The following is a 15,012-nucleotide window of genomic DNA, read 5'->3' as shown; positions in this document are numbered from 1 at the left end:
AGACGTGCTTCATATATTATACACGTCCAAATGAACTGTTGTATGCACTTGTCCTCCTGCCAGATGCATGTGCTGTTTGATGCAATTCTTCCTTACGCTTGCATCCTTATCCATAATTGTTGGAATGAGATATACAGTATTTTGCATCCAAAATCGGAAGCACTTCATATCAGCTGGTTCCAGCAGTTCTGACAGACTTTTTGTAAAGACAAAGAAAACCTGCAGACCATCGTAACATTACACCATTACAGCAAAACATATCAGAATAGAAACAGCCTAAACGTTACTCGTCACAGAACTAGAGCTGTATCAAAACACAATGCCCCATTAAATGATAAAGCGATGGCATGATAGAAACGCACCTTGGCTCCAGCGAGGAGACCCAGTGAGATGGCCACTCGAGCGCGCAGGTCCGGTCTGTCCTTGGGCCAAACATACGACAACATGGCCGCCAGAATCTCCGAGGAGTTCACTTCCTTCAGCTGACAAACCAACAAAAAATATGCATTTTTAAAAGGGTTTCCCAGAATAAAAAGCTTGTGTGAACCACATACCTTATTTTAGGGGATTTAACCAAACTCTCATTCAAAAACCCCACTGACTCTGGGACGATGGAGCCAGAAATGCTAAAATGCTAACTCGCTACAAAGTGACATCATAGTTCCACCGCTCTATAAACAAGATTAAACTGCTTTCATCGATTCAACATGACTAATAAACACATGACTACGACAATATATGGTTTATAGGAGTTCTTATTATAATTTTCATTATAATAAAGTACATCTATAATGCAATGCTAATCGACATGGTCTTTATCACTGCTTAGAATACTGGATTTTTGACTTTCATGAGCTGTAAGCTCTAATCATCAAAATTTAAACAAAAACAACTTTAGAAATATTTTACTTTATATGTAATCAATCTGTAATGATTTTTTTTTAAATAAGTTACAGACAAAAAAAAACTTTTTTTTTTTTTTTTTTTTTTTACGATATTCTAATTTTTTTAGATGCACCTGTGTATATATATATATATATATATGTATGTGTGTGTGTGTTAAACACAGTTAAACACACAGTTTTTCATTCACAACTGTCATTCTCTCAAACCCAGTTCTTCAAAGCAAAACAAAATGTTATTTAAAATCAAACATCCCAACATCCCAGGCATTTCCTGTAATATTAATGTAAATTATTAAGTGGTGCTGTATGACACCCCATATCTGCAGCAGAGGGCAGCAGAGATCCACAAAGCCCTCTGCAATCCATCTCAATGCTCATGACTGGCCGTCCATCCACTGATGACAAGCTAACCAACCCATCTACACATGTACTACAGTGTGCTTATAAAACAATGCAATTATTTATCCATTACACAAAGCACACAAGTCTCTCCAGGTAACACCATCAATAGTACGATCTTTAATTTCTCTAGTGCATATAATACTATCCACCCTACACTACTGAGAAGTAAGACAGTAAATGCTGGCGTACACCAGAGTAACCACCTCTCTATAATAGACCAGGTTTGAGATCAACTATCTTAGGCTAAGTGCAAGTAAGACTAAGGAAACTGTGGTTGATTTATAATAGATATAGTCAGCAAGTGACACCGGTAAACATACAAGGGTCAGAAACTGAGATTTGAACAACACAGAAGTACTTGGGTGATTGTTTAAACAGTACGCGTGATTAGTCTGACAATACTATCAAATCTAAGAGGGTGCGTATGAAGTTCTGCTTTAAATTCTGTTTCTGACATTCAGATATGAATTTTGCCTGGAAGTTGAAAAATGAGAGGCTTGTTGATGTCCGTTGATGTTTTATATTTACTACATTTTGACTAAATACCACAAAGACATTGCTCTTTTGTTGTTTTTGATTGCTTCCACTGTCCTCATTTGTTTAAAATCATCTGCTAAATGACTAAATATAAATGTAAGATAGACAATTTTGGAATAACAAGCACCAATTAATATTGCACAATAAGCCAAAGTATGAGTTTTAATGAAAATTCCTCGATATGGACTGAATCTCAGTTTTATACATATGAAAAAAAGAAAAGAAAAGAAAACCCCTTACCACATTTTTGGGGTCTGCGCTGAGTCCTCCGCCTGCGTGGCCGTGCCAGCACGGTCTCTCTGGACTCTGTGAATGCTGAAACACATCGACTCATTAACACTTCTCTTATTGTGCTCAAACATGAATCAATGTCATGAAAAAAAAGAGTTTTATTTTCCACACACTTTTACTGCTTGTAAGATCTCGGTGCTTCTCTGAGCTCTGCTGCTGGACCATGTTGATGACGCTCGACTTTGACTTGACCACTGAAAGAAAGTCAAGAAATACAAGGTTAGACAATTTACATATAATGTGGAATGTATATTAGCCTTCTCCGTGGATTACTTGAGAGTTATGTGCATACTTTAACCTGTTTCCAAAACTGTATCATATATAAAAACCTCTTCTGAAAGACTCAGCTGGCTCCATCTGATATTAATTTGGTTCCAGACCGTCACGACTAGTGAAAAGCCTGTTTAATGGGAATCAGTAATATTTGTTTTACAATGTATCTCTATTCCACCATGCTCACCTCATAACAGTACATTTAGTTTACCACTATTTAATTCTCAAGCTCAGCATGAGTGATTTGAGTTCTGCACTTTCACCAAAACTCCCGTTATAATCGCTGATGCTGTTTATACGGCTCAATCAATGCAGCCCTTCAGGCAATGGGAGCAGGCCTAAATGTAATGTTATAATAATCATCACATATTTAATGTCTGCAGCTCTGCTCTGATGTAATAACAGCAAAGGGTTCCACGGGTAAAACTTATTTCATATGCAAACATGTTGTCCAATGTGTAACCCTCACATTATACATCAGCGTATATTATAATCTTGAACCACAGCTGGACAGTAGTGAAGTATTTTTACTTTACCCGAGAACATTTAAAAAGTATCTGTAGTTTATCCGTGTTTCTTGAAGACTTTTACTTTTACTACACTCGTCTCCAAGGCATCATGTCATTTCTTTTTACGCATTGCTGTTGTATTTCTTTATTGTTATTATTTTTGCCTTTAATAATTCAGAACATTTAAAATTTAGTATTTCAATTCTTACACTCAAGTAAAACTTTGTGTTACTTGAGTAAAAGTAAAATTAGTAGCTAGCAGAAAAAGTTACTGAAGTTTCCTGCGAAAGACCAACAGCGAGTGAGTGTCACATTTACGCAACAGATTATTGACACATAACTTCATAAATCAGAACCACGATAGCAACTTCCGACTTCAGTAAACAACGGCTAGCATGAAAGAAAACCACAGAAACAACACACCAGACAGACTGTGTTGGCAGTTCTTCCCAGTACAGTGCGAGACTGCATTGGTGAACTCTTCTGTTTATAAAGTCTGACCTTGTCTCGTGAAGTGTGTGACAGAGGTGAATGTACCGGACACGTGCTCCGCCCTCTCCGTGTATTCGCCGCTCTGTGCTCGTGACAGCTCCACGCGTGAACGGCGCTGCTCTGCTGAAGCAGCAGGGACAATTTACGCCTTTGAAAGTGAAGTCCGCGCTTCAGCGAGACCAAGAGCGGCGCCATGCTGAACCGAAGAGCTGGCGGAACGTCACGCGTGACGTCACTTCCACGCAGGCGCCTCCTTTAGCCAATAGAAATACGAGAGTGGTACTGTACCCAGTGGAAAACCGTCCAAAAGGGACCCGTACCTTGCCGTACCATGCAGTGGAAAAGCGCCATAAAATTGACTATTTGAAAGGAACTATTATATTGAATTCTATTGAAAACTGGAGGAGATGTTACATTCGGTGTCGCTAACTGAACGTAACTTACTTGTGTGTGCACAGAAGAAAACTTGACTGCTGTGGCGTAAACTCAGGATGTCTGATAGTTTTTCAGGGATCTGAAAATAGTCAAAATCAAAGTCACCTTTATTTATATAGCGCTTTAAACAAAATACATTGCGTCAAAGCAGCTGAACAACATTCATTAGGAAAACAGTGTGTCAATAATGCAAAAATGATAGTTAAAGGCAGTTCATCATTGGATTCAGTGATGTCATCTCTGTTCAGTTAAATAGTGTCTGTGCATTTATTTGCAATCAAGTCAACGATATCGCTGTAGATGAAGTGTCCCCAACTAAGCAAGCCAGAGGCGACAGCGGCAAGGAACCGAAACTCCATCGGTGACAGAATGGAGAAAAAAACCTTGGGAGAAACCAGGCTCAGTTGGGGGCCAGTTCTCCTCTGACCAGACGAAACCAGTAGTTCAGTTCCAGGCCGCAGCAAAGTCAGATTGTGCAGAAGAATCATCTATAAATAAAGCATTGGGAACCTTTATTACATGGGTTCTCAAGTCCTTGAGGACCACTTTACTGCAGAGTTGAGATCTGACCCTAACAAAACACTCCTGAACAGGCTAACCAAGATCTTTACGATTACTAGAAAGTTACAAGCAGACGAGTTTGATTGAGATTTGAGCTAAATTCTATAGGAAGTGTACTCTGAAGGCTAGAGTTGAGAATCCCTGCCTTAAAGGTTTTTATTGCCTTAATGCTGCTTTTTATGTTTTAGACAACTGTGACAGGCACAAAATTAGGCCTCACTATTTTGTGGAGTCCTTTGGACACAATAGCAATGATTGACTGTTTGGAGATTTCCACAGAGAAACCATTCAGTGTGAAAGTGTGTCAAAATGTCTTAAATCTAGTATTTGACAGATCATCTAGTACTTCTAAGAATCCATGGAGAAAGAGTCATCATAAATGTATTCAGCTTTCTTTGTAGTACATGCTCTATGTCCACTTAAAGGCGCAATATGTAATTTTTCTGCTTTAAAAATAGCAGATATCACTATATCTATGTTATATATATATTTTTTGTTTGTTGTGTACTTACATTATCCCGACAGTTTCCACGAACTTTAAAATCCGGAGAAAATTATAGTTTAATTAGAAGACACGGCACGTTTCTTTATTTCCGTTTTGTCGCCCGTCTATGGCGTCATATAAACTTTGACCCCTCTAGTTTATCTAACTTCCTGCGGAACCGCCAAATACAAAGGTGAACAGAAGCAAAGACGAGACGAAGAAGAAAAAGTAGTAGCTAGCCTTGATCGAGACTATTATATTTTATATTTATATTGTTTATATTCGTATTTATACCTCAATCAATAACTTAGTTATGGATCATGATTATGCTTTGCCTGCACGTTCTGTGAAGCGCAAACGTACGGGTGAAATAAATGACCTGAGAAGGTTTTGGGACGAAGAAGAAACGAGACACGGGTAAATATTGGAGTTGCATTTCCAAGATAGAGAGAGCTTCGTGACAAGCTGAAACTACAGAGAGATGCTCGCATTCTAATAAACAGGTATACATCCATTCAGCTCACTATAGACCCTTTGCACGTGACGTCACGCTCTACTCGCGCGAATTCTGAACGCCATGACGGACGGCGGAAGAGCTATTCTGTAGACGGACGGCAAGCCAAATGAGTTCGTGTTTGAGTTAGTTCTAGTTGTAAAATGGTTATTTCGTGTTGTGCCGTGGGCTGTGCTAATAGACAGGGTAAAGCCAATATATCTTTTTATCGAATACCATTTGATGGGGAGAGAAGGCAGCGATGGGTTGCTGCTATCAGCCGAAAGGACTGGCAGCCCTCCAAGTACTCCAGGATTTGCAGCGAGCATTTTTTACAAGGTAAGGTTCATGTATTTCCCAGTTACGTTTACTTAATTTGTGTAATACCATATCGCCATCCTTGTCCAGATGGAGACCCAGTCAAATTGTCATTTGTAACATGAGTAACCTAAGTTAGCTATGTAATGAGCAAGTGCCAGCTAGTGTGATAGGGCTGTGCAGTCTAACGTTAACGTTACTGCTACCCATTCACAAAGGTAGCTAACGTTAGCTTAATGTCATTATTAATGTAATTTAGGTTGGCTTTTATAAACGTGTTGAAAGATGTTTTTGTAAAATAAACCAGCCCTCAAACTTTTGACTATGCTGTTGTACTTTATAAAAGGATATTAAATGTATGTAGAATTACACACTGGCAAATCTTACTAATAATTCAATTACATTTTATTTATAGTATCACATCATAAGAAATTAAAAGAAAAACATTACAAATGGAGTAGGTCTAGACCACACTATAATTTACAAAGACCCAACAATTCTAGTAATTCACTTCATGAGTCTGTGGACTGTGTTTTGTCTGACAGCAGTCTATCTGGGCATGTATATGTCTTGGCCAATAACTCAGATAAAATGGCTGACCTATAGAAGGCCTCAACATTCTGCACTGCTTCTGTAAAAAAGTCAGCATCAGGCAAAATTCTCTGTATAAAAAAATCGGATGTAGACCACACCATGAAGTCACAAAACTTCCGCTTCGTCACAAACAACTGGGCTTGCACCTGGTAGTGGTATTGATGATCTCTGTTAAGTGCATGTGTACCATCTGTGTTCTCAATGCAGAAATGTTTCTTTTCAGTGGCACTGAGGACTCCGGTGTCTTTGGCACAGTGTGGGCATTTGATTTCCAAAATACCATCGCCACAGCAGGAGCAGGACAGCAAGGCATCTGGAGATGCTCCAAGGTAGGGACGGGAGGTATCAATATGGAGACCGGCATCACGAACACTTAGGTCCTGATGATGTTGTGCAGCGTAAGCCTCATATGTCTCTCTGGCTTTTTGTTCATGTTCACATCCCCATCTGAAAATGAGAAAAATAATGTTATTAAAGGAATAGTTCACTTTAAAATGATAATTTTCATATACTCACCCTCATATTGTTTCAAACCTGTATGAATTTCTTTCTTCTGCTGAACAGAAAGGAAGATATTTAGAAGAATGTCAGTAACCAGACAGTTTCTGGGTCCCATTGACTTCCATAGTAGAAAAAAATATACTATGGAAGTCAATGGGATCCAAAAACTGTCTGGTTACTGATAATCTTCTAAATATCTTCCTTTCTGTTCAGCAGAAGAAAGAAATTCATGCAGGTTTGAAACAACATGAGAGTGAGTATATGATGACAGAATTTTCATTTTAAAGTGAACTATTCCTTTAAGTCATCGTAGCTCTTTGAGTGTCCTTTTCATTGGATTTGTTCTCTCATTTCCCTAAGAACTATAAGTACTATAGATGTCAGTACCCAAAATTGGCCTAATCTTAATAGCACATAATATTCTCTTGTATCATATTCTATCACAGATATCACAGAGTAGTTTAAAAAGGTGTAAATTAAATATAACAGGAACCATTTAAAAGGAACATTAGGAATAAATAGGCAAAGGACCTACACCATACACCTGGGATTAAAAATAGATAAGGGCACTCAAAGAGATTGAGGGATGTAATCTGTCATCATGTTTGTAATTTAATGTTGATAATTTGTAATACTGACTATAATAAATATTCCAATGATAAATGCATTTCTTTGTCTTGTTTTTGTTTCTTTGATGTTTTTGTGAGCAGGGGCCCTCTACATTAGAACACAACATGTATTGCATACATTTCCATAGTTGAAACATAAGTTCAAAGAACATCTAATTTCTTTACTCACTTACACTATGGTGAAATTAAAAACAGTAACTGTATGTTTATGTCATTATGTCACACATGCCTGGTTGCAACTGTTGAAAATCTGCATAGGTCAGGGTAACAGATCTGCCTAATTAGGGATTTGGAAGGATTTGTAGGGTCTGTCCTTGCAGCTGACTTGAACCTAGATGCTGTCACCCTACCAGCCCTCATGTCAAACCATAGCCTTGACTTTCCCTGTTGTCGTGTCTCTTCCTCAACTTTTACTGCCTACAACATTGTAAATTATAGAAGATGAAATTAATGACATGACACCTTAAAGCACATTTTAGTCATATGAGATAAAGAGGGATGACTATACCTGCTCTGGTGTGACTTCCATATCATTGAATACCGCATCACATTTTTTCTCAAGGTCCGAGGCAGACAGCTTCCGGTTCTGAGCACTGTATAACTCAGTCAGGGGCTGTGGTAGACCCAGAGACACCACTTTTGGTTGAAACTGTTTACAGTAGTGTGGCAATATGCGTAGGATACCACTCTTCTCTGAAGGGTTTGGAGTTGCATTATCCAGAGCCTTGTAGAATTGTTCTATAGCTGCTGCAGACACACCCACTTTTTTCACAGATGGACAACCTGAATGGCTTTGGTTGTTTACACCACAACGCTTTTTGGCAGGATGTGAGAAATCAATTCCTGATCCCTCTTCGTACAAAGCCTTGCCCGCTTTCAAAGGAGGAAGTCCCCACTGTCTGGGCCCATCAGTGCAGCTTTTGTCTTCCAGATGTTTAACAGCAGAGTCTATTGCGTATAGCAGAGCTGTCACGTGGGAGCACACCTCTCCCAGGCCCGCTTTACATGTACAGTGGCCGCACAAGACTGTCCCATCCTTCTTCAAAGATACCCATGGTTGTAGTTGGGTTTCAGACAGTGACTGACTGTGATGCACCTACAATTACAGAAAGTGGCATAAATACATTATTCTTACATGAATGTTATTGTGATGTTATTATTTACTGCTGCAGTGACACCATAAATGCCCCTTGTGAATACATCTTAATCACTGTGATAGTCAAATCTTAACATAGGCTACAGCGAATATAATCACAGATGAGATGATGGCTAGATGTAAAAATTATGTGTGGCTACTGATCACAGACACTCCGTGGTTTACTGGCTATGATGCACCTACAAATACAGAAAGTGGCATAGATACATTATTTTTACATGAATGTTATTGTGATGTTATTGTTTAATGCTGCAGTAACACAATAAATGCACATTGTGAATACTTTGCTGTGATTAACTGGTAGAATCTTAACATAGGCTACTGCGAATATAATCACAGATAAGAAGATGTCTAGATGTTACAATTATATGTGGTTACTACGGATCACAGACACACCGTGATTTACTGTCTGCATGGATTAACGTGTGATCGATAATTAATGACTGCACTTCCCAGAGCTGGGATGCGTCCAGGCATCCATTAAAAAGCCACGGCCGACCATGTACTCTAAAATCATAGGCTACGTGTTATATAAATATTTATCAAGAAATAACAGACTGCATTCTACATTAGAATTCAACTAAGCCATGTAATAATACAAAATAAACCATAGATCGATGTCTTACCTTTGCCATTATGAGGTACCTCCCCCCGCCGTTAGCGTAGCATCGCGTAGCTGTAACCCAGCCAGCTACGAAGAACTGGTAAGCATCCAGACTTTTAAAAGCTTTGAGATCAGCACCAGTGTATGGGGATACCCCGTTTACCACATAGTGGTACAAATCGTGTGGGCCGAAGTCAGGCAGACTCGGCGATTTAACGAGGTCCGTGAAAACCGAGGGATGAAGAAGGTAAGGGTCTGTATCCAAACCTGCTATCTCCAACTTCTCCAAATATCGCTCTTTGTGAGCACCTACCAGATGCCCTACCTCGACCGATAACGGCACTACAACTTCTTCAATAGAAGAAGCCATGAAGTTTAGTGGTAATGTTAACGTTATCTATTTTAATCTGTTTAAAACTATTCAAATTTCCCGCTCGTCTACTACTGCTCAGCCTGCGCGTCCAGTGATTTTGCCGTCCAGCATGGCGTCGTCACGTGGTCGTGGTCACGTGTTTGCAAAGGGTCTATATCTATCCGTATATTTTGTGAAACGATGATGTCTTGTGTAAAACACAGACGGACTAGCTCTCATGTAGAGTATAATGTAAATCTACATGTGTTCTATATCTAGCTGGATAAAGTAGCTTCAAATGCAGTTCACTATCTTGTTCGATATCATAGTATAAACGTAGCCTAATTATAATTATTAACGAAAGGCAACCGTGTTTTTTTTTTTACATATATTACTACTAGCTAGATGGAATATTGATTTGATAGGGGTCTGATAATTCATATATCTCTCCGTTTGAAAATACGTGATTGTCAAAATACTAAGACCGGCATCTCTGCTGCGTGCCAGAAGAGCGGCGCGCTGCTGCTGCTGCTGTAGGTGAAGGGAGACCGCTGACAGACCAGGCTCTTGTCTTCATGACAACAATATCTATACTTCATGTTGAACATAAATATAAAGCCTACTGATAAAGGATACCGTCAACAGTATTGACGGCAAAATAGACTATGTTTGACAGGTGCAATATTTGAAAATCGATATTTATTTATTTTTTAAATTACATTTGTATCTGAATTTATGTCAACCTATAGACTTTCAAAGATAAAAATGTCATGAATTAATATGTATTTGTGTACAAAATTACATATAAACATATTTTCCTATTATATTTTGCCTGGAAACGCTTCCAACACGCGTCTCACGCAGGCAGTCTGCAAGCTCTAACCTGTTAACATGGGAGCCGAATTAAAAACTGACACTCCACGCAGCTGAGACGCTTGCGCCACGCATCCAGTGTGTCGCCGGCCTCAGTTAAAATGAGTGAGGAATGTGGGGAGCGACAGAGCGCGTGTTCCAATGAACAACAACTCCCATGAGCCTACGCTCTTTCCCGACGTCATCAAAGTACGTCTCATGTTATTATTTTGATTGAGTGACCCCTGGTGGCCAAAAATTCCATACTGCACGTTTAAGAAAACAATGTGTTGATGATTCATCATGCTTCTCTTATGCACTTTAAAACTAACACAGTGTTGCATTAATAATAAAGTATGAATAATACCATTTTCATAATTATGTTTTTGATTGTCTGTTATTAGTACTTGTTATAAGATGGAAAATTTTAAACAAACAGGGTAAGGTTTAATGGTAGAGACTCACGTGATGTAATTACTTACAATTGTGCAAATTACATGTGCAAATCAATGGTAGACAAAAGCAGAACCTATAAGTGTATAAGTCAATAATATAAGTTCTCTTTCATCATCTCGTGTTCGAGATCCACCTATTCAAGTTCAAGTCTGCTTTATTGTTAATTTCCACATGTACAGTACATACATACAGAGAATCGAAATTGCGTTACTCTCAGACCCCGGTGCATACAGATAAAATTAACATTAAAGCCTAAAAATCTAGATCAAATATAAAATGTAGATACAATTATACAATAAGGCAATGTAAAAAAAGGGGATACAATAAAATTTAAAATAAAGTAAAATACAGCAGCGCAAGGCAAAATGACAGATATAGTGCAAATCAATGAAGTGAACAACAGTGCAGATTTTTAGTGCAAAAAAATCCCTTATTAAAAATATTTTATTAAGTCTGATTAAAGTGACAAGTGACAAAGGGCTCAAGAGCAGTTATTTTATTTAAATGACTGATGAGGTAGTGGAATGACGTCAGTTCCATGCTGAATGAGGTAGTGAGCAGACCAATGCTGCACAAAGTGACTAGTGCATGCCATCATATAATTACTGTGTGAGTGTGTGTGTGTGGGGGGGGGGGGGGTTCATAGTGCAGTGGTGCCTGGGGCAGAAGAGGGGAGGGGGGGCAAGTTCGGGAGGGAGTTCAGCTTCCTGACAGCCTGATGGATGAAGCTGTCCTTCAGTCTGCTGGTCCTGGCCTGGAGACTCCGCAGTCTCCTCCCTGATGGCAGCAGACTGAAGAAGCTGTGTGATGGGTGAGTGGGATCACCTGTGATGCAGAGGGCTTTGCGGGTGAGACGGGTTCCATAAATGTCCTGGAGTGAGGGTAGAGAGACACCAATGATCTTCTCAGCTGCTCTCACTATGCGTTGCAGAGTCTTTCGGCAGGACGCGTTGCAGGCGCCATACCACACAGTGATACAGCTCGTCAGGATGCTCTCGATGGTGCCTCTGTAGAAGGTGTACATGATGGGGGCCGGGGCTCTGGCTCTCCTCAGTTTGCGGAGGAAGTAGAGATGCTGTTGTGATTTATTGGCCAGTGCTGTGGTGTTTTCAGTCCAGGAGAGGTCCTCTGTGATGTGCACACCGAGGAACTTGGTGCTGCTCACTCTCTCCACAGTCACACCGTTGATGGTCAGAGGAACGTGCTGAGTGTGTGCTCTCCTGAAGTCTACAACAGTCTCCTTTTTTCTTCTCCACGTTCAGAGAGAGATTGTTGTCACTGCACCACTTGGCCAGGCGGCTCACCTCACTCCTGTAGTTTGTCTCATCTTTGTTGCTAATGAGACCCACCACAATCGCGTCATCTGCAAACTTAATAAAGAGGTTGGAGTTGTGTGAAGGTGTACAGTCATTGGTCAGCAGAGTGAAGAGGAGGGGGCTCAGCACACATCCTTGGGGGGCCCCAGTGTTCAGTGCGATGATGCTGGATGTGTTGCTGCCGACCCGTACTGCCTGAGGTCTTCCAGTCGGAAAGTCCAACAACCAGTTGCACAGCGAAGTGTTGAGCCCCAGCTGAATCAGTTTGTAAATGAGCTGTTGAGGGATGATTGTGTTGAATGCTGAACTGAAGTCTATGAACAGCATTCTGACATATGAGTCCTTTTTGTCCAGATGTGTGAGTGCTGAGTGGAGGGTAGTGGCGATGGCATCATCGGTCGACCGGTTGGACCGATATGCAAACTGGAAGGGGTCCAGGGAGGGGGGGAGGATATACTTGATGTGGTGCATGACTAGCCGTTCAAAGCACTTCATGAGGATGGGGGTAAGTGCAACAGGACGGTAGTCATTGAAGCAGTATGGAGATGGCCTCTTCGGAACTGGAATGATGGTTGTAGTTTTGAAGCATGTGGGAACAACAGCCTGACTCAGTGAGATGTTGAAAATGTATGTGAAGACATCAGTGAGTTCTGCTGCACATTCTTTCAGTACACGCCCAGGGATGTTGTCAGGACCTGGAGCTTTGCGTGCATTGATCCTGCTGAAGGATCTCCTCACGCTGTCTGAGGTCAGCGTCATCACCTGGTCACCGGGAGGAGGTGGAGTCTTCTGTGCAGTGGTGCTGTTTTGTTGCTCAAAGCGAGCTAAGAAGGTGTTCAGCTCGTTCAGTAGAGAGATGTTGCTGTCACAGGTCCGTGGTGGGGGCTTGTAGTCCGTAATGGTCTGTATCCCCTGCCACAGGTTCCTAGTGTCTCTGCTGTCACTGAATTGATGAGCTATCCTCCTGGAGTGCTGTCTCTTAGCCTCTCTGATGCCACAGGACAGGTTGGCCCTAGCTGTTCTCAGGCCCACCTCATCTCCAGCTCTGAAGGCAGCGTTCCATGTCTTCAGGAGTCTGTAGACCTCCCCTGTCGTCCATGGCTTCTGGTTGGCCCGGACAGTGATGGTTTTTGTGACCGTTACATCATCAATACACTTGTTGATGTAGGCAGTGACAGTCTCTGAGTACTCCTGGAGGTCAGTGGTGTTATTGCATGTGGCAGCCTGCTTAAACATGTCCCAGTCAGTTGTGTTGAAGTAGTCTTGAAGAACCTCTGATGATACTTCTGGCCACACTTTACTCTGTTTGTAAACTGGTTTGGCGACTTTAATGAGTGGTCTGTATGCAGGCCTTAGCATGACAGTGATGTGGTCTGAGGCTCCGAGGTGGGGGAGGGGGAGGGCTTTGTAAGCTCCTCTCTGTGTGGTGTAAACAAAGTCCAAAATGTTATTACCTCGTGTTGGAAAGTTAATGTGTTGGTGTATTTTTGGAAACACACTCTTTAGGTCAGCATGGTTGAAATCCCTAGCAATGATGAGAAAAGCATCGGGGTGTGCTGTCTGCTGCTCACTGATGTGCTGGTACAGTTCATTTAGTGCGTCGTTCCTGTTGCTGATGATGTTGAACGGGGGAATATACACGGAAATGAGCAATATAGCAGAATATTCCCTTGGCAGATAGAACGGCCGGCACTTAATAATCATAAACTCCACCAGGGGTGAGCAGTGTTTGCTGATCACAACAGTATCGCGGCACCACGCGTCATTGATGTAAACACAAAGCCCGCCGCCACGGGTTTTTCCTCCCGTGACGGGAGCTCTGTCCGCTCGATAGCCGTCAGCTGGTCGAGCTGAATAGAGCAGTCTGGAACGCTGTTGCTGAGCCATGTTTCCGTGAACACAAAAACACAACAGTCTCTTACAGTGCTCTGAGTTGAGCGTAGTAATCGAATGTAGCCCAGTTTATTGTCCAACAAGCGTAAGTTAGCGAGTACGATGGTGGGGATAGATGGCTTGTGTGGGTTAGCCGTTAGCCTAGCCCGGATACCTCCGCGTTTACCCCTCTTCTGCTTCCTCTCACACCGCTTGTGGCGCCTCATCTGTAGGCGAGATGCAGTAGTGGGGGTCGGTGATGGTGAAGGCCTCCTTAGCAGACCGAGATCCCGCAGCTGTTCTGCGTGCGCAGAGTTTAACTGTAAAAATGCGGTTCTGCCGACATCGAGCAGAAACTCGCGACTGTATTTGCGCTTACAGACAGGTAGACGCGACGACGACGTACAAAAACACTGCGACTCACAAGACAAAAAACACGAAAACACCGTTCTGTCGGGACAGAGAGAAGCCGCTGCGTGTGGACGCGCCGCCATCTTGGTTCAACTGTGGGAAGGGCTTCCGTACCTGACCTCTGCAGAAGCATCCAATTGCACCAAGTCTGGCTAGACAAACAGAAGCGCGCAGCCAATGCCAGGTAAGGCCCCGCCCTCTTGCCTAGGGGTATATAATGGCTGCAGCTCTGCTATTCTCAAGTTGACATTCGCTTCTCGCGATCCCTGCATTGACACAGTTCGGTTGGATTACGCTGCTCACCTTCATGTCTTCAGGAGGACATATCGATTGATCAGCCTCCACCAGACGTGACTGTCGTCTTCTCAGCCTTCTGCTGTGTTCTGCATTCAGAGCTCTCGTCATTTTCACCTGCTCCCACGGCTGCCCGCCACGGACTTTTTCTATTTCTTCTCCGGTATGTCGCTTTCTAAACCTACCGCTTCTCCAGGGAATAGCCTATCACGGGCCTACCCGGCCGCGTGTGGAGCGCTCATCGCTGCTAAGGACCTTCACCCATTCTGCGTGGT

The 15,012-nt window shown here is 41.8% G+C and overlaps 1 pseudogene; it reads right to left on the bottom strand.

Moving 5' to 3' along the window:
* Window positions 1–3,645, bottom strand: part of LOC132109296 (iron-sulfur clusters transporter ABCB7, mitochondrial-like) — a 38,962-nt pseudogene extending 35,317 nt beyond the window's left edge.
* Between the last annotated feature and the right edge of the window lie 11,367 nt (window positions 3,646–15,012).

This window comes from Carassius carassius, chromosome 29 (assembly GCF_963082965.1).
Source record: "Carassius carassius chromosome 29, fCarCar2.1, whole genome shotgun sequence".
Classification (NCBI taxonomy): domain Eukaryota; kingdom Metazoa; phylum Chordata; class Actinopteri; order Cypriniformes; family Cyprinidae; genus Carassius; species Carassius carassius.
This window is presented reverse-complemented; position numbering and strand designations above follow the sequence as displayed.